The sequence below is a fragment of the Bacillus rossius genome, chromosome 3 (assembly GCF_032445375.1).
Source record: "Bacillus rossius redtenbacheri isolate Brsri chromosome 3, Brsri_v3, whole genome shotgun sequence".
In the NCBI taxonomy this organism is placed as follows: Eukaryota; Metazoa; Arthropoda; class Insecta; order Phasmatodea; family Bacillidae; genus Bacillus; species Bacillus rossius.
In genome coordinates, this window is record NC_086332.1 from 41,931,395 (window position 1) to 41,951,485 (window position 20,091).

General features: G+C 43.1%; 1 protein-coding gene and 1 long non-coding RNA gene across 3 annotated transcripts in view; one reads left to right on the forward strand and one right to left on the reverse strand.

Annotated features, from left to right (window-relative positions):
* Nucleotides 1–20,091, reverse strand: part of LOC134530575 (fibroblast growth factor 17) — a 270,199-nt gene that overhangs the window by 114,528 nt on the left and 135,580 nt on the right. The window lies entirely within an intron of this gene.
* LOC134530576 (uncharacterized) overlaps nt 3,388–20,091 on the forward strand; it is a 384,437-nt gene continuing 367,733 nt past the window's right edge. For both annotated transcript variants that reach the window (XR_010074838.1, XR_010074839.1), the window contains exon 1: nt 3,388–3,646. This is a non-coding gene — a long non-coding RNA (uncharacterized LOC134530576). The remainder of the gene's footprint in view (nt 3,647–20,091) is intronic.

Here is a 20,091-nt window from a genome sequence, read left to right on the forward strand (position 1 = left end):
CTGTGTTACCACATAAAAACATACATTTATATATTTAAACATATAATCACAAATATACCTGTCAAAAAAATTGCTACTATTGTTAGTATAGAAACCATGACATTTTACAGTTTATTCATACGCTACATACTAAATATGCAAGATGCGTTCATTTGCTCACTCAAATTTACAGCCAATCGATTAATGTTTATGCATTTTGTCGTGCTGATTACGTAATTTTCTTGTTCTGAACATTTGTCTTGTTCCTTGTTGAGTCAGATTTTCAACCGTGAAGTCTCTATTTCTTCTCCTTAATGTATAGCGAAGGGACCCCTGCTGTGGGATTAGCTAGTCATTTATTTCATGTCGGTTATTTTCATGTTTCAATTCCCGCTGAATATCAGTTCAAGGTTAGCTCGTGTTTTTTTCTCTCCATGGCTTTGATTTACCATCGATTTTTGAATCCTGCTCTAGTTTAACATATTTCCAACACAAATCGGGAACCATCAAAACGTAAGGAAATTTATTAATCTGCTTGAGACGCTTGTTATTTTCACAATTTTTTTTAGCAGAGTACAAATAATGAACAATATGTTTCATTTTTGCTACACATCAGTAGATTTGTCATTTTATTTTATTTTACGGGTACCAAACATTATTCCTAAATTACGCATTAAAAACACATTTCGTGAAATCTAAATAAATTCCGTTTATGACTACTGACATAAAACCTATTACGAAATTAAAAAGATTCTCAAATTAATTAATTAATTAAATTGGAATGGAATAATTAACACCCCGCTTACATGCCATTAGTATAATCAGAAGCAAAGAGTACTTACACACATAATCGAATACTTAAATTACAATTAACAGCGGAAATAACATGTATTGGAATACCCTGGGATCTGAACCCACAATCCCACGCACATAAGTTGGTCCTTCAACAAACTGCGCTACGGAATTAGAAGCAGGGCAACGGTATCGACAACGCAATCAGGCATGGAGTTTAGGAACTGTCAACATGGCATAGTGTGAAGAAGTTGAAGTAAGCTATCTTTATACCTAACAAGGGCCTCCCCGGAATCAAAAAAGCCCCTATGAGGGGGCCCGCTTGCACTTGCTAATTCGTTTCTGTAAAATGGGTATGATAAATGTTATCCCACGGGCCTTGGGAATCCAAAAGATTTTTGCCCATAAGCTTAGCTACTGTTGCGTCATCAACAATATTCTTGGTACTTGTTGCGCGAAGAAACCGGAAGATAGGAACTTCGAATGACGTGACGTTCAACGGACAGTGCCCATCGACAATTTGAACATTAAAGCATCATCCCTACATCTCGTAAACGAACGACGAAATGCAAGAGTTGAATCGCACTTCCCGCCATAGGTTCCAGAGTCGATAACTCAGTCGACTTTAAGGACCCCGCCTACCCGGGCACACCAATGGCCTGCAGAGTTGAAAACTGCTCAAGATATCCGAATGGCGTCTGTTTACGAAAAGCTTTTTTTAATATACTCCGAAGGCGAATGAGTAGTTTTGTTCAAGGAAATCGTTTTAAACTGTGTGTTTTGAAGAGTGAAGATAGATAAAACGCGTGTTTTCAGAATAATCTTTAGGCATGAAAAATCCAATACAGTTTCTTTATCTTCATTTCTTTATCATATGCACAACGAGAGTACAGCCCACCAGTCCACAACCTTGCGCTTAGAAACGACACCCATACCCAGGACCGTCGGTAGGGAGGGGCAGAGGGGGCAAAATCCAAGCCCGGTTGAGTTTCAATTTTTTTTAATGCATGACTCGTAGAGACCTGCAAAATTCGCGGATTCATTGACCTCTAGGATAGACTCCACAGTCCTTTAAATACTCGCGGAAATGACACCTGTTCATTGGCTACTGACGCGTGAGACGTCTCAACTAGGCTGTCCGTAATTCGGCACTTTCTTGGTTTAGTATTTCCCATTCGCCCACAGTTCCCCGGATAAAATGTGGGCCAATCGCAGAAGCGGTACGAAGGTATAGTTGTTTTGATGCTAGCCTATCGCGAAATGAATCCGCGAATTTTGCATGTATCTATAGTATGAGTTTACCCTGAGAGTAGGACGAAGTTACACGTATATTGCTAATTGAAATCATTGAAAATGTACAAGTTAGTACAAGTTATGAAACATGCTCAGGTCACATTTACAATTATGGCTACTGTAATGTTTACAGTGTTTAGATTTGTTTTTAAATGTGGGGTTTGAAAATATTTCCACTGAGGAATGGGGGAGTGGCCCCCGGCTTCACCTTGCTGGAAGCACCAGCGAGCGTCGCACGGACACAAACACAGCCCTGACGGGGCGGGCTATCTGAAAACACGCCGGAATGTCCCCCGCTGCTATCTGTGTCGCCGCGCGGCCGGGGCATGTTTACGTCGGCTAGGCGGGCGAGCGCCGCGGCCAGGAGCGGCCAGGAGCGGCCAGGAGCGGCCATGCCTCACAGGGCGGCCGGCCGGAGCTTGTAATGGCGCTGCCCACGCGGGGTCTGGCCGCCGGCCGCGCGTTAATAGCGTCACTTCGTTATCGGGACCCGGTCTCGCCGCCCAAATCGGTTTATATATTCCCGGGTAATGGCGGGTGTGCGCGAGCTGCAGGAGTGTTCGAGGAGGGGGAGGGGGAGGAAACCTCTCAATAAAACAAGCGGCGGCAGCGCGCGCGGTGGCGAGCCGTGGAAACTAATTGACAGCGCGCCGGTGCAGGCTCGCGGCGCCGCCCTAACCGGTTTCCCCCGAGGGGCCCCCCGTTCCCGCGCGCACAGCTTTTACGCGCACTGCCCGATAAACAAAAGTCACATGCCACGTTTAAATAGAATGCCGCGGGCCTCGCTGGTCGCAGAGTGGCGAGACGACCACCACGACGTTCGCACGGCGAAAAACTCGCCCGGGAAACGGAACTGCTGTCCGGAGATGTCCAGGTGAATCGGGAATAACTGTTACTTGGCCAGCGCAAGCGAAGACTGTATAGAAGAGCCACACAGCCATTTCGTTTAATTTTTTTTTCTGCCATAGGGAAAATTTGAACAACGTTGTTGGTAGACATGCAGAACAAGTTTTCTCTTGATACTTCGTCCATGGTCTTCGTTTCACGACAAAGTTGACAAACCGATAACATACACAGAGTACTGATCTCGACCGTGTCGACTCTTGATACCTGCTCGTTCAACACAAGCCACTCCGCGCGCTCGAACGCAGGAAAACAACTGGCCGGAACCAGACGCGTGTACCTGAGGCCGTCCCCGCGGTGCGGACCGCCGGCACCAGCAGCGCGGCGGGCGGGCTTCATGTGCGCATGCTCGGAGCGGCGGGCCTCGGCAGCGCTCCGCGCGGCCGCCGCTCGCAACAACTCGCGCGCCGTTGAACGCGCAGCTGGTAGCTCTTTGCTCTATGGAGAGGCGACCGGCGCGGCGCGGCGGAGGGAAGACGACAACCGACCTCGTAGTTGCAAAAACCTGTCACGTGTTCTCTGGCCAGCTCGTTGGGTCGCGCCCTGGCGTTTTGGAGGGGAGGAGAAGCCACCAATCCCGTACGGTATTCAGAATTGAAGCAGGAAGGAAGGAGCAAATTTATGATGCCTTTAAACAACATGGCGGAGCAGCAACTGTACAACTACAAGTAACACTACAGTAAGTAATCCGTTTTCATATAAAGTACGTAACTGATTGAAAGTTTAAAGTCTTAGTTTATAACGTAAGACTAATACTATTGAGCAACAATGTTTCGCATGAACTGGTCACCATTTGTCAGGGAATAAATTTATGCATGTCTTCTTCCCAATTCACTATATTCTACGAACGAGCGTATGTTTTATAATTTTATTCTTCAAGTATTTGTTACACTTATTTTTAATAATTTCAAAAAAGCGTATTCAAATATTTAATGTTGTAAAATAAACGTCGCATAATTTTCTTAGTTCATTTTGTCATGGAGCTACCTTAAATTTCCCGCACCTATTTTTCTTAACGAGTGAATATAAAACAAACATAAGTTTTTTTTAAGTACCCATGCCGTAACGAATATTTTTCGTGTGGAATTCGGGACGATTTAATTCCGTTAAATAGTTTTCGAGTGATTGGATTTAGATTTGCACAAACAAAGGTTTACGTCCTGCGGTAACAATGTAACTTCTCGAGATAAAAAAAAGTTCTATTACATTTGTTTTTAGCGTGTTATCTAAATATATATAACTCAAAGGTGACTGACTGACATAGTGATCTATCAACGCACAGCCCAAAACACTGGACGGATCGGGATGAAAATTGGCATGCAGGTAGATGTTATGACGTAGGCATCCGCTAAGAAAGGATTTTGATTAATTCTACCCCCAAGGGGATAAAATATCACTCACTGACTCACTCATCACGAGATCTCTAAAACTATACACCCGATTGACTTGAAATGTAGCATAGTTACTCATTTTTTGATGTAGACGCTCACTAAGAACGGATTCTGCGGAAATCCGATCCTAAGGGGAGTTTTGGGGGCGTAATATATCAAAATTTCCAGTTTTTGGTAGGAAATCACCATGGCGACGGCTGTTGCTTTGTTGATGCTTCATTCGTCTCTATGGCAACGACTATTTCATTGTTAGTGCAGTCCTCATCACCGTTGAAATTTTGGCGTGTACTTTAAATATCAAAAATTGCCCTTTTTTCAAATATATATATTTTACAGACTTGAAACTTCACAGTAATGTACCTTATGTTACGCAGGATGACATTTTCCGAAAATTAGATCCCATGGGTGGTTAAAACCAGGCAACAGTGAGTACTTTGTCTGCATGAGAACAGGATTTTGCATTGTTCATGCCTTCTGCGTCTCCATGGCAACGGGCATCGCGTGGCAGTGGCGTACCCACAAGGAGGGGCATGTATAATGAGCGGCAGCAAGAGTGATCTGCCTGTAGACTGCCGTAGCGAAGTACGGGTACATCAGTTGTACGTTGCGTGCACGAGTCGGGAAACCATCGGTGCTATTCATTTTCTCTCCGGTACATTATACAGCATTGTAATAAATGTTCACTGAATTTTTTTTATTTACCATTACTGTAAATGGGAGATGTGGCTTAATTTTTTCCATTAGTATAGCCGTGCGAAGTCGGGTCGGGCAGCTAGTATTTCATAAAATTCAAGTTGACAGGTTATGCGTGATGCTATAACAAACACACACACGAAAAATAAAAAATTGTTTCGGCCTTTTTATCACTTTTATATTACAAAATTTATCACTACCTATCTTTAAAATACACCCAAATAGGACTAATAAATTACTTCTTTACATTATGTATTATATGAAGCCTATATGAGTATTAAATAAGACAAATATTTATCATAAAATATGTTACTGTTTTTTATATTATGATTTAAATTTTTATAATAGATATTAATTACTTTAACTTAACAAAATAAATGTATAATATTTTTAAGTGGGATTTTGTACAATCGGTAAGTTTTACAGCAAGGTATAAGAGTTTTGTGTTACAATTCATACCTACATACAAAATTTGGTAGTGATAATTTTGTCTTTAATTTCGAAAAATTCTAACATTAATTAACTTGGGATTTGTATATCTGAAACCAAGAAGAAATATTGTATTTTGTAAAAAAAATTATTTATCTTTCTACGCTATTTAAACTACGGGCTAAGTATCGATGAATGTTTAGCAAACTTGTTTTAATATATGTTATTAAAAAAATTACAATATTTTGTTCAACTTCGAAGTGATTCAGTAAAGATTTTATTTATACAACAAGGTATTGTTCAGTGTTTATAACGGAAACTGTAAAGGTTTTAGGTGAATAACATTTTTCATTACTAGTTAGGTAAATGCTCACGTTTTAACTAGTTATGACTTTTAGTATTTCAGTTTATATTTGTAGGCTTACATTTGTTTCTAATATTTTTATCACTGCTTGAATAAAAGTAACCAAATCAAGCAAAAATAAATAAAATAAAAAATATATTAAAACGACTTTTGTATCGTAGGTAAAAAAAATTAATGTTTATTAAACTGTTGTATCTTATTCTTAACATTAACTACCATATCTGACATTTTCTTTATAATAAACATTCCTGAGACTCAATGTTCTGGGGAATAATGCAATCCTAATTGTTTTTTTTATGGACGTAGCGTATTTGCCCTAAGCAAAAGAAAAAATGAAGGGAAGGAATAGTTCTGTTCAACGAAATTACTCTTTTGTGGCCACTCAAACTGCTTACGGCATACAATTTTATATTTTTCTTCTAGTTTTGTCAGGAGGGCATTTATAAATCAACACTATTATACTTATTGTTACGTAACTTTAATTATTCCACTGGTAAAATTGGTTGTTGAGAGTGGCCCTACTTAACGAGCTTATTTTACCATGATTTTGTTTTCGTAAGTATAATATACAATGAGTTTAACAAGGATATGTCATTTGGCTGTCTGTCGATTTGCGTGTGATTAAACCATAATGTAATGAACAATAAACTTATGGATAAGTACTTTCAAAATATTTCATGAATAAATTGGATCGGTTACAGAGAAGACTTGTACATCACACCAATGTCGTTTCTGAACTCGAAAATGGAACCTCTGCGATTGGAAGACAAACGCCTCAGCGACCTTGGCTCCGGAGGACGACAGGCTAAATTTGCACTCCAAAACAGGTTTATTCGTTGGCCACATCCAAAAGCAGATTCAACATTCCAACAACTCTCTACGTAAAGTGACTTTTTTTCCTTAGTTTAGGTAGAAATGTCTTGGCTGTGTGTTGTTTCCTTGAACCAAAAGCGGCGTATGTTGAAACATCAGTGTAACTGAGGTTGGTAACTGGCAAAAAAAAAAGTCTTTACAAAACACTTCTTGCTTGGAAGTAGATAATACTGCATGCAAGCGTAGATAATGCTACTTCAGCCTGAATGTTTAATATCTAGTACGAATATACATATGCAACACCGATCTAAGAACATATTTTTTACATTTAAGTTACATTACTTTAGTTTCACACTTTGTGAGTTCCTAAACTATACCTAATTCAATAATTTTATTGTAACTAAACTATTTTTCGGATTTTTTTTGTGTGGTAATAATCTTACGCTATACCTAATTATTATATATAATTATTTTATAATAATTAATAAAAGAAAAGAAAATGTATTTATTTCATAGCCATAAAGTTTGATGCTCATTAGAATGTCGGTACACCTTAACCCACGTATTCAAGGTTTGATAAACTCCATAGCCTATATCATTGAGATATAAATTTTCCACTTCAGAGGACGAATAGACTGAAAGGGTTAAAGCTTCAAATGAATCATGAAGTTATTTAAAATGGGAGACTTTATTTCTAGATCGGAGGCCTTCTTGGCCATTATATTTATGTGCCAGACGTTTCGGCATTCCTTGTTGCAACCATCCTCAAGGGCGAGTAACAACTGGTGGCTGGTGTTCTGACCCAGTATTTATATTGGACCATTTACAGGTAGACCACATTATTTAGCTCCACGGAAGCTATGAAAGAACTATTTGTATTCGCCACAAGCTACAGTACTCTCAGAATGTTTGTTTAGTACTTCAGGGAACATATTTTACACAAAAAGAAACTGTAACTCATAAACATTAAATACGTTTTTTTCTTACTGAAATATATAAGAAGTTAAATATTTCTTCAGAAATCATTTATATTTTCACTCCTGATTTTGAGATATAGATTTAAAGGCACACTTTTAAGAATATAATTACATATTCGGTTTTATAAAAAAGTGGATTCGACCCATCACTACAAATCTCCTATGCAATCGTAATGGTTAATAACGTCCATTACGTGTTTGAGAACATCACCACGAATTTCTTGCTGTGTAGAATGTCTTTTTTAGGGGACAGCCAAAAAATAAACGACTATAGTCTGTGCCACTTAACTTGTCTCAAATTTGATGGTGTTCGTGAAAATCTTCACGTGGTTGTCGGTGTTCGTAAAAAAATATCATCATGTTGCTTTGCAAGTAACAGTTGAGAAATGGGTACTATCGCTACTACATATTTCTAAGGACTATCAAACTCGAGACACAGGCCACTAGGGTGCGGAAAATGCGGCCCCATCGGGTGTCTTCGAGGCTCGCAGGCATGACAGGAACAAATATACTCTCAACAGTTCGTTACACAGAAATAAATTTTCTGCGTTTAAAAAAAAAAAAGATTCCTTTGGAAACCAGTTGCCAAGAAATAGTTCGCTAGACTACAAGAAATATATTGTAAATCTGTACACCACATGGCTACGGTTATTTTTGCATATATTAAGTACTTTTTTTTCGAGATAATACTAAGTATTACTCACGAAACTTCGCTTAAAATTTTATATTTTAATTGATGTTCATTCAAGCATAATATATTTAAAAAAAAACGCGGAATAGATAATCGAATATTGAACTTTTTTGTTTTAACTTAATTTTGTTTTACCGTGTTTATCAATATGTGCAGTTAATAATGGAAAGCTATTCAGGGAAACGGTTTACAAAAAAAAAAAACTTTGAACTGTTGGAGGTACTGGGACGACACAAAGCATAAATGCCCGGGTAAGAATCCGAACCCAGTATTACTGAGGATACTATTTTGTATTGGTAGAGGTGTTTTTAATACAGACGTACAATTTTTTCAGACATCTGTAAGTTTAAAGGACTGTTTGTGTTCCATTTACAAAAGAAATTTACGGTACATACACGCGGACCCCTTCGAAGGAAGGGCCGCGCGCATCACTCGGCGCTACGCAAGAAGGTCCCAAGAGCCCGCCCACGCCATTTGTACTCCGGCGCAGCGGCGATAAACACATCGCCCGTGCGGCGGGAGGGACCTGCGCATCAATCACTGTCCGAGGCTTTATCCGCGCTCTAATTACTGGGAGCGACTATCGCCGTCATCGCGGCCCAGGGGGAGGGGGGCAGACGCCGGCTGGAGCCGGCTTCCAGCTGGGGGCACGCGAGAGGAATGACGCCGCGCGAGACCTTCACTCGCGGTTGTCAGATGCACCATCACCACGGTGCTTGTACCATTATGGAGCCTTGCCTACCAATTAATTTCTCCCAGCCTACGTTGGTCTGAAGTCCAGGTAAGGTGAGGACCCAGGACCATATCATGCTGGGATTTAAAACACGCGGTAAAAGTCAAGTGCGGCTTGTAGGTACCTACTTGCTGAAGTTTCTGGCCAGTCATGGCGGCAACTGATGCCATGATTGACACCTCTTTGGTCACCCTAACCAGATCTAGCTACCGTGGCCCAGGTAAAACCCATAGGCCGCGTCAATTGGGGAATCAAATACCATGCATTAAAGCAAACAAGGTCACTACTGGATAAGGGGGGAAAAACGTTCGCGTGAGAAGAGTTGGGTTACACCATTGAAACAGGTACCAGTTCGAGCGCAAAGTCTCGGCGGTCAGTCTCACCATTTGCAAGCTCGCTGATCACCAGAATGGCATAAAAAAAATTGATTGAGTCTCTGGAGCTTCCTGCTATGGCGCATGCCCCGGGCGAGAATTAGTATTTTTGTATTTTTTTTTTCATGGAATAGTTTTATAAATTATACCGTCAGTATTTTAAGTTCATTCCGGCAATATGTTTGAAATAGCGTTCTAAATTACTTAGTTTTAGTTAGTCATAAACCAGGCAAATTAACAATTTAAAGAAATTGCTACCAGTAGTATAAGGTTTCTTTGATATTCGGTCTCACACGCCATTTTGATTTTTTTGTTCATTAATTTTATTTAAAGGCTATTTATAAAATTTTAACTCGATATCTCCCTCAGATTTGTTGTTCTGCCACACATATTTTCAAAAGTTATTCACGGAGTGTAATACCGCGGATGTTAAAAGGAGCGCAGTCTTCGTATTGATTTTCACTTGCACACCTTTTGACACACATTTTATTACTCCAGAAAATATCTGTTTGAAATATTTTTTAGCAGATCAACAAATTCAAGCAGGTATCGAGGTACAATTCTACACAGAGAAAAATGTTTGTTTGAATCAAACAAATATTTGTTTATAAATGGCGAAACAAATATTTACTTGGCGGAACAAAATATTTTGTTAGTTTAACCAAACTCGGTAAAAAACAAAAATAATTTGTTAAACCTAACCAAATATACATTTGAGTTGATAAAATCATTTTTTTTTGGGTCAACGGAATGTTTCTTACTACAAAATATTTGTTTGAACTAACAAAATAAGATTATTTCGCCATATATAAACAAATATTTTGTTGAGGCAAACAAACCTTTCTCTCAGTGTAGTAATCGCCCCCGAAACAAAGTAATGACAAAAAAAAAACGATCAAATCACCATGGCCTTAAGAACAAATGGAAACTAAACAGCATATACGGTAAATTCAAAACATTATTTAGTACTATTTTACCATTATTTAAAATATCCCGTGCCATACGACACTGAAGTCCTCACATCACAGAGTTGATCCTCTCATTGATGTCCGCACGCACACACGCACTCGCGCGTGTGAGGCGCTGGCATTAGCTACCGGCTGCACGAGACACGGCTACCCGGACCGCCCCACGGCGACGCGACGTGAAGTATTCCCGCAGTAACAGGGAATCACGTCCTCGCTCCACACGCACACACGCACTAGCGCGTGCGAGGCGCTGGCATTAGCTACCGGCTGCACGCGACACGGCTACCCCGACCGCCCCACGGCGACGCGACGTGAAGTATTCCCGCAGTAACGGGGAATCACGTCCTCGCTCCACACGCACACACGCACTAGCGCGTGCGAGGCGCTGGCATTAGCTACCGGCTGCACGCGACACGGCTACCCCGACCGCCCCACGGCGACGCGACGTGAAGTATTCCCGCAGTAACGGGGAATCACGTCCTCGCTCCACACGCACACACGCACTAGCGCGTGCGAGGCGCTGGCATTAGCTACCGGCTGCACGCGACACGGCTACCCCGACCGCCCCACGGCGACGCGACGTGAAGTATTCCCGCAGTAACGGGGAATCACGTCCTCGCTCCACACGCACACACGCACTAGCGCGTGCGAGGCGCTGGCATTAGCTACCGGCTACACGAGACACGGCTACCCCGACCGCCCCACGGCGACGCGACGTGAAGTATTCCCGCAGTAACGGGGAATCACGTCCTCGCTCCACACGCACACACGCACTCGCGCGTGCGAGGCGCTGGCATTAGCTACCGGCTGCACGAGACACGGCTACCCCGACCGCCCCACGGCGACGCGACGTGAAGTATTCCCGCAGTAACGGGGAATCACGTCCTCGCTCCACACGCACACACGCACTAGCGCGTGCGAGGCGCTGGCATTAGCTACCGGCTGCACGCGACACGGCTACCCCGACCGCCCCACGGCGACGCGACGTGAAGTATTCCCGCAGTAACGGGGAATCACGTCCTCGCTCCACACGCACACACGCACTCGCGCGTGCGAGGCGCTGGCATTAGCTACCGGCTGCACGCGACACGGCTACCCCGACCGCCCCACGGCGACGCGACGTGAAGTATTCCCGCAGTAACGGGGAATCACGTTCTCGCTCCACACGCACACACGCACTAGCGCGTGCGAGGCGCTGGCATTAGCTACCGGCTACACGAGACACGGCTACCCCGACCGCCCCACGGCGATGCGACGTGAAGTATTCCCGCAGTAACGGGGAATCCCGTCCTCGCTCCACACGCACACACGCACTCGCGCATGCGAGGCGCTGGCATTAGCTACCGGCTGCACGAGACACGGCTACCCGGACCGCCCCACGGCGACGCGACGTGAAGTATTCCCGCAGTAACGGGGAATCACGTCCTCGCTCCACACGCACACACGCACTCGCGCGTGTGAGGCGCTGGCATTAGCTACCGGCTGCACGAGACATGGCTACCCGGACCGCCCCACGGCGACGCGACGTGAAGTATTCCCGCAGTAACGGGGAATCACGTCCTCGCTCCACACGCACATAAGCACTCGCGCGTGCGAGGCGCTGGCATTAGCTACCGGCTGCACGAGACACGGCTACCCCGACCGCCCCACGGCGACGCGACGTGAAGTATTCCCGCAGTAACGGGGAATCCCGTCCTCGCTCCACACGCACACACGCACTCGCGCATGCGAGGCGCTGGCATTAGCTACCGGCTGCACGAGACACGGCTACCCGGACCGCCCCACGGCGACGCGACGTGAAGTATTCCCGCAGTAACGGGGAATCACGTCCTCGCTCCACACGCACATAAGCACTCGCGCGTGCGAGGCGCTGGCATTAGCTACCGGCTGCACGAGACACGGCTACCCCGACCGCCCCACGGCGACGCGACGTGAAGTATTCCCGCAGTAACGGGGAATCACGTCCTCGCTCCACACGCACACACGCACTAGCGCGTGCGAGGCGCTGGCATTAGCTACCGGCTGCACGCGACACGGCTACCCCGACCGCCCCACGGCGACGCGACGTGAAGTATTCCCGCAGTAACGGGGAATCACGTCCTCGCTCCACACGCACATAAGCACTCGCGCGTGCGAGGCGCTGGCATTAGCTACCGGCTGCACGAGACACGGCTACCCCGACCTCCCCACGGCGACGCGACGTGAAGTATTCCCGCAGTAACGGGGAATCACGTCCTCGCTCCCAACCGGCCCGTCCTGATGCCGCAATCTCCCGCTTGCGAGGACGCCTCCACAGGCTGTTTCTAAATACGTGCTACATGCGTTAGAGGGACGATAGAACGCAACTTACACTTTTAATAATTTCTCCTTAAAATTACGGAGAATTCTGGTTACAAATAAATAATCCAGGGATTTTTATAAATTTACAACTATCTTCGAGAATTTACGGGTACCTACTTCGTTAATTGACTTTCAACAAGAATCCACGAAACTAACTCTGGTATACTAGCAAACCACTCAAAAACCCTTTTTTTAATACTCCTGAAAAAAAAAACACTTCTTTCTTTCATGAGTGTGTTTACTCTAAAACCCAGAACTTGGTATTCGAAATACGGCGTAGTTTCTATAAAGATTCATTAAGTTATATAAAATTACGAAGAACTCATAATTTATTTAAGGCATATTCTTCGTTGAAAAGTCCGTAAATTTACTGTAATTTCTATAATGTCTTGGAAATCAACCGGTGAAATGCCGGACGACGGTACGTACTGTTCCATGATATTAGGAAAATATTCAGAAAGAGACGGAATGTCAGGGCAACAAAGAAATTAAGAAAAAAAAAATTACGCGACAACTTCCTGCTACCAGTGTGTACACGAGGGGAGAGGGGGTGATGGCGGTACGTATCCGCCCACCCCAAAATACCAAAAAATATTTTTAATATCCACCAAAAAAAAAAAAAAAGAAGAAATAATTTTATATCAAACAGCAGGTAAAATGATTCTATCCCCCTCTCCCACTTTTCAAACTGATATTCTCCATACCCTCCTGCCAGCTTCACAAATCTCACATCACAACTGCTCGACATTGCGGCCGCCAACAGCATTGTTGGCAACTTCCACACCCACCAGTAATCACTTTCATGCGATACACCCGCGCAAAACAAATACATACCTTACACACCACAGACTAGATTCTATAAAATATTTAACACCCACTCCTATAAAGTAACGAGATGTTGCGTGCATTAAATAATTTTTAAATTACGCAATTGTGCAACTCAATCAATATTTAAAGTTTGATTTCTTCAGGAAAAAGTTTACCTATCTATCACATGAGCTGCACAAGCGAGATTTATCGTACGAAACGCTGATACACACGATATTTCAGACGAGACGTCAGGGTTCTCTTCTCCGTAACTCTTGGCAGTGCTGCAACAGTGTCGCGGGTTCATTCACATCCTATATGTGGCTGGTGACAGCCGTACCTTAGCGAAAACACGAGTCGTGTGTCGCACGGTGCCAGCAGCAACGGAAATTCCGGTCAGAACCAGGGACGTAGCCACAGGCGGGGGGGGGGGGGGGGGGGGGGGGGGGGGGTTAGGGGTTCAACCCCCCCCCCCCCCATTTGCACCAAATCTTTAATTAATTTCTTATTCATCATTCAAACAAATTTCATATTAAAGTTCATAAAATTTTTACCATTACAACATTTAAATTTAAGAACCAAAAACTGCTAAAATAGCACTATTTTACACCTTAAAATCCAAATATTCCCGGGGGAGGACCCCCGGACCCCCCCCCCTTTAATACGAGAAAGGGGGGGGGGGGCATGCTTCTTAACACCCCTCATACACAAATCCTGGCTACGCCACTGGTCAGAACAAGGTGTTTATCTGTATCGACGGGACCTTCTTCGGCAGACGGTTGCTGTGAGCTGCGCGTTTGTACGTTTTCTGGGAAGCGTACTTTATGCCACTTCGCCGGTCGGCGTTGCGCGTAGACTTTTGTTTGTCGAGATGCGTTTTTCGTCCCCCCCCCCCCTTCCTTTTTTTTAGCGTATGTACCGTTGATTTTGAAACACTGTGTGTGCACGAGACTGGCGCGCACGGCGGTCACGACGCACACCTGTCGTCGACGAAGCGCGCGACCGCCTGAACTTGACGGTCATCTCCCAGACACGAGGAGGAGGAAGCGACAATAGAGACTCGCGTTCTCGCCTCCACGCGCTCTGGAGAAAATCAGCGGGTGGGCCTCTGAAGTGAAGCTTCTTTATGGCGTCATGTTTGTTCCACTTGCACTTCTGTGACGACACCATAAACACTGGTCGTGGCGAGACAATGTGGCCGTTCACACGTCAATCGCACATTTCACACATTACTCTTGCGCCTCTGAACATTACCAGAAACTTAATTTGGCATCCCTACTAATACTTATTATAAATGCGAAAGTGCGTTTGTTGGTTTGTCCTTCCTTCAAGCAAGCAACGAAGCTACGGGTTGGACATAATTTTTTTGCCGGGCCGGAGAGTGATATAGGCTACTTTTTTTTTAGTCCGGAAAATTGTACGGTTTCTGTGGGATGGATCTGGAGCGAAATTCTGTTATTACCCCTTCATGCCAAAATGGCTGAACCAAGTGCAATACAAACATCGGGTGTTTCTCAGTGTCCGCAACACGGTCGATTTTAAAGTAAAAATAAATTCATCCCACGATATTAAATTTTATTTCAATGGCCACTTGCAATACCCACTGCTCCGCAGCAATATTTTCAGAAACACTGTACACAAAAACGCCAAAACGAAACTTTCAGGAACCAAATCAGGAGGTTAGGGGTCGCAGTAAGCGACCAGGTACTCCTACACGGGCCTCGGGGTTCGATGCCAAGTCCTGGTACTCGGCCCCCTAGGCCCGCACTGGCGATGATGAAATCCTTGTCAGACAGTCGTGATGACTGCTTGGGGTTGCTTCATTAAGCAATAATTCTGAGCCTCACGGTCAGGTCTGGCAACTTCTTATCCTTCTCCTTGGCGATACCTGTCCGCTTAGTGGAGCTCGCGGCGGCTAACGAACAAACGGCGCTAATGGGGGAGTTCAGTTTTGAATATCCTCAATCGATGGCGTTGCCTTGAAACTGAAACGCGCTAACATTTGGTGCGTCCGTCACGTCTTGCGCAGGGGTTGCCTGCCTTCCCACCAACTGGAGCTGAAGGTCGGCGACCCAGTTTTGCTGCCGCGTGACCTTGATGCACCGAGATTGTGCAACGGTACCAGGCCGTGCATCGCAGAGCTGGGGAGAAACATACTCTCACCGGAGTTGCTAAAGGAGAGAACGTGTTGATTACCTGCATCTCAATAATTCCCAATAATTTGCCATTGCTGCAATTCCTGCTGATGTTAGCATTTGCAATGAAAAATAAGTCCCAATGCCAAACATTGAAAGAGGCAGGAATTCATTCGGGCACTCTATGCTCCTCGCATAGTAATCTCTATTTTGGTTGTTCAAAATTCATACCTGTTAGCGGAAAATAATAAATAATATAATAGTATCTACAGAAATATATTCCATTGAATTAAGAGTGAGAAACAATATATTCCACGACTCTACTAAGTCAATGAAGCGCAAAAATCCGATACAAATCACTCTCATCTAACTTTTTAATAGAATTCATTTTCCTTCTTTATTCATTCCCCTCTGAGCCCAATTCTGAAGTACACGCAGACGAAGTCGCGGGGAAAAGCATGTTCTAAATTCAGATAGGTACTTAATCTAGGATACAAAACAAATTCACAAAGGCCTACGAATGACCATTTAAAAAAAAACCGTTCTTAAAACGGTTTTGCTACGAATTAAATTACGCACTTGATAATGCTTAACATTTTTTTTTAAATTTTACTTTTTGATAAGATTAACAGATTAAAAGGTTTAATAGGTTTGTAATGAAGTTTCGGGATTTTTCAGCAAACACATGCACTTAAAACGATCGTAATTCACTAAACAAAATGTAGCAAATAAAATAGGTTGCTATAAATTTGTGTGTTCATGTAAAAGTGGAATTAATTATTATCATACGATAACATTTCTGATAGGATTTAATTCATTTATTAATCTGATTCGCTATACCATTTGTAGAAACCAAAATAATGCACGTGTCCGACCTGCTCCAGAACAGTGAGCGGAACCGCGTGCTTGTATTCCGTAATTCCGTCACCGACTAAATGTGGACTCGGAGTCACTTCGCTACCAAGTGCCCACGCCGGGGCCCGGAATTTATGTAGAACTCGTGCCAAAAGGCGCCCGCGTACAAGCGGGCGATAAATACTTCGCAGCCGGAAAACGCGGACAATTTCCTTAAAAGGATCGTAAATCGCCGAGTGGCCGATATCACGCGGTGCTACACGGGAAATGCATTAATGCGCCCGTCGGTCCGTCACGCGAACTGCGTCCCCACGCGTTTGGAATATCTGCCACAAATCGTTGACTATTTTCGGTCGGTTTTTTTGTATTCACGCCCTTACAAACGGCCGTAAATGATCGGAAACTCTTACGGAAAAAAAGTGAATTCACGGAAACGTGGTTGGTGAGGTCGATAAATGTAGCTGACCCCAGTTTTTTTTTTTTAAGTGCGTAAGATTTCCGTTATATTTAAAAATATTTTTAGGAAACAAAAAAAGGTACGCAGAAAAACTAAAAAAGATTTATTTGCAACTAGTAGTATGTTTTGGTATGTCCGGGAACAGGCGCAGGCGCGTGGTAGTGGTGGTAGGGTCAATGACCGATTGCTCTGACGTCACGGCGGCCATCTTGGACTCAATGCACAGAAATGAAAACAACTACAATCTGAGGCTCACATAGGTAATATATGTCAGAATTGACACACACGAATATATAATTATTATTATTATTATTACAGGAAAATTCCTAAAACATATCGGTGCCAAGTTGATCAATGTGAACATTTCGATGACAAGTTGATCAATGTGACGGTGTGAGCTTAGTGATAAGTGAGCACCGGCAAACGCAGAGAGTGGTGCGTGCAGCGCGCGTGATTTGAATTGTTTATGGCGAATATAAGTAAGTTGTTTTTTCCGGAGAAGAGAACACAGGAGCGCCTCGCGGCGACCCCTGCACTGCACAAACTAACTGCACGTCTTGAAACGACATATTCCACCTGTAACCGTGCAACAGCCTCGTAGGACTGGTCCCCGGCCCGATGAACGCTTTTAGTATTCGCGACGTCGCACAGTTACCTAAGAACACGTGCCATCATTGGGCTCAGACCAAAGATTGCATATCATCCATTCCCTTTGAAGATTTCGTCTCAAGTCATACTGGATAGTCGCATCGGGTGAATCTGAGCTTCAACTACAAGAAAAAAAGTATGAAATAAATATTACTGATGGAATAAAACCTGTGACGAAAGGAAGAGAATATTTTCAGCCATCTGTTGAACTTGCGTGTACAAGGAAACCAACGCTTAGTTTGGAAAGACAAATATCATGATATGTGCGGTTGCAATTAGACGTTGTATATTCTTTCAGGGGAAGTATACGAGGTAACAGAGGAGAGGAGGAGGAGGGAGAAGGGGGGGGGGGGGGTTTAGTCCACTAACCACAGAAGTCAAGCTCAGGCGACATCACTGCTGGGAAATGTACGCCATTTAAGGGGAGGATGCTTGTCGCAAGCCGCCCGCCGAGATAGCCAGGAATAACTGTGATAACGTGCTGGGAAAATAACAGGAAAAAGAGGAAAGGGAAGGGGGGGGGGAATCTTGTGGCTGGACGGCGCCTCGTGACGCACCGTGACACTTGGACACTTCCTCGCCGCCAGCCCGGCGTCGCGACGCGCTCCTGAGGGACGCTCTCTCGGCCGGACGTCATCCTACAGCTCCCCCCTCCCCGCTCTGTATCACCCGCTTCTCTACCGACTCTACCCAACATCTGTTATTTATTTATTATTCTTCCGTGAGTCAAGGCTCCGGATATATATTATTTGCATATGTATTGCAAACAATTTTACCTCCTTAAAATACAATATATAATACATACATAGAAAAATATTACTGTTAAGTATATACATAATAATGGCAAAATATACTTTAGGTAACTATTTTCATAAAGAAAAAATTAAGAGACTATATAATAGATGTAACAGATACTATAACGACGATGTCAGGTCAACTAAACAACTGTTATATCTCTCTATTTTCTGTAAAATTAAAGAATTCATCCAGAGAGAAGGAAGGATATTCTTTAAGAATTTGTTTAACTGTTTTTTTAATACTGTGTGTGAATATTTTTGTGCGTAGCGGGCATAAAGTACGTGTCATAATGTGTAGTTTATCTCACACAGAGTAAATGACGTTACTGTTACCGTACGCGGGTTTTGTTAACTTAAAAAAAATATTATTTTGTATTCCACTTGTTGATCATAATAAGTTTTAATATATGTTTTAATTGTATAATATGTTTAATTTTATAATTTTATAAGACCGAACAGCAGTGTTTATTGGCAGTATTATTGCAGTTGCAGTTATTCTGAAAGAAAACAAAAATATTTCAATACTAAGCTTTTTGTAGCAGTCAGATACTATAAATAACAAGGCAGTCAATTAAATTATGAACTACACTCAAACAGAGCCAACATTTTTAATATTAAACAATATAAAAAAATAGTTCTCAAAAGCGGCTGAAACCAAGATGGTGTCTTACAGTTACGTCTCCTAAGAAATGAAAATTGATTATAATCAGATGATGCTCTTGATGATATGCAAAAAAAAAAAAAAAAAAAAAAAACAACCAATGTATTTCCAAAATTTTCATATCAAATTTTCCTTTACAAAATACCATGTTACCAGATGTATTTTAAAAATTTCATAAGATTATAAAATTGTTCCTAAAATATATGTGCTCTATGGCGTAAATCTGGCCAAAAGAGCACGCCGAATAAATACAGCGGAAATAATGGATTGGAAATAAATATTATATTTCCATTAAAATGCGCACCGCAAAGTATGACACACGTTATAACTTGTCTAAAATATTTTACGGTTCTCAGAATGTAGTTACCAGTTCTACCCGTTTCCACAAATATCACTTGAAAAGCAACACACGATGTTTGTTCACAAACACTGAAAACCACGTGACTTTTTTTTTACAAACAATATTGGAAGAACAGCAGTGCGCAAGAATATTTAGACCATTGAACTGTGCCAAATTTCCGACACGTTACACGACACAGATGGTTTGCTTTAAAGCAAGAACAGGATGTCCACATTCTGAAAAGTCAGAGAAGAAACTTGAAATACTGGAAAAGCCATAGAAAATCTTCAGTCATAGTAATTTGAGGGGCAAATGTCATGCTCCGGCATGTCAGCCACTGTGTCTAAGGGTGCGAATACTAGCATAGCCAATAATGGATCTGTAAACTCACAACAAAAAACGTTGTAAGCTAACGTACGAACCACTACAGCTGTAGATGACGCCGCGCTGATACATCATTCAGCGAGACTTTCGACTGAGGCTATGCCTACATTTGCTGGATTGTCCATTGAGAACCCAGTTAGATTTTTAACACCGATTCGAAGATGTTTAGACACACGAAGAGCGATCGATTGAGAAGTCTTAGTTCTTGTTTGAAACACAGCGCTTTTTACTGGTGGGAAGTTGTGCAACCCAACACTGACCGGTACA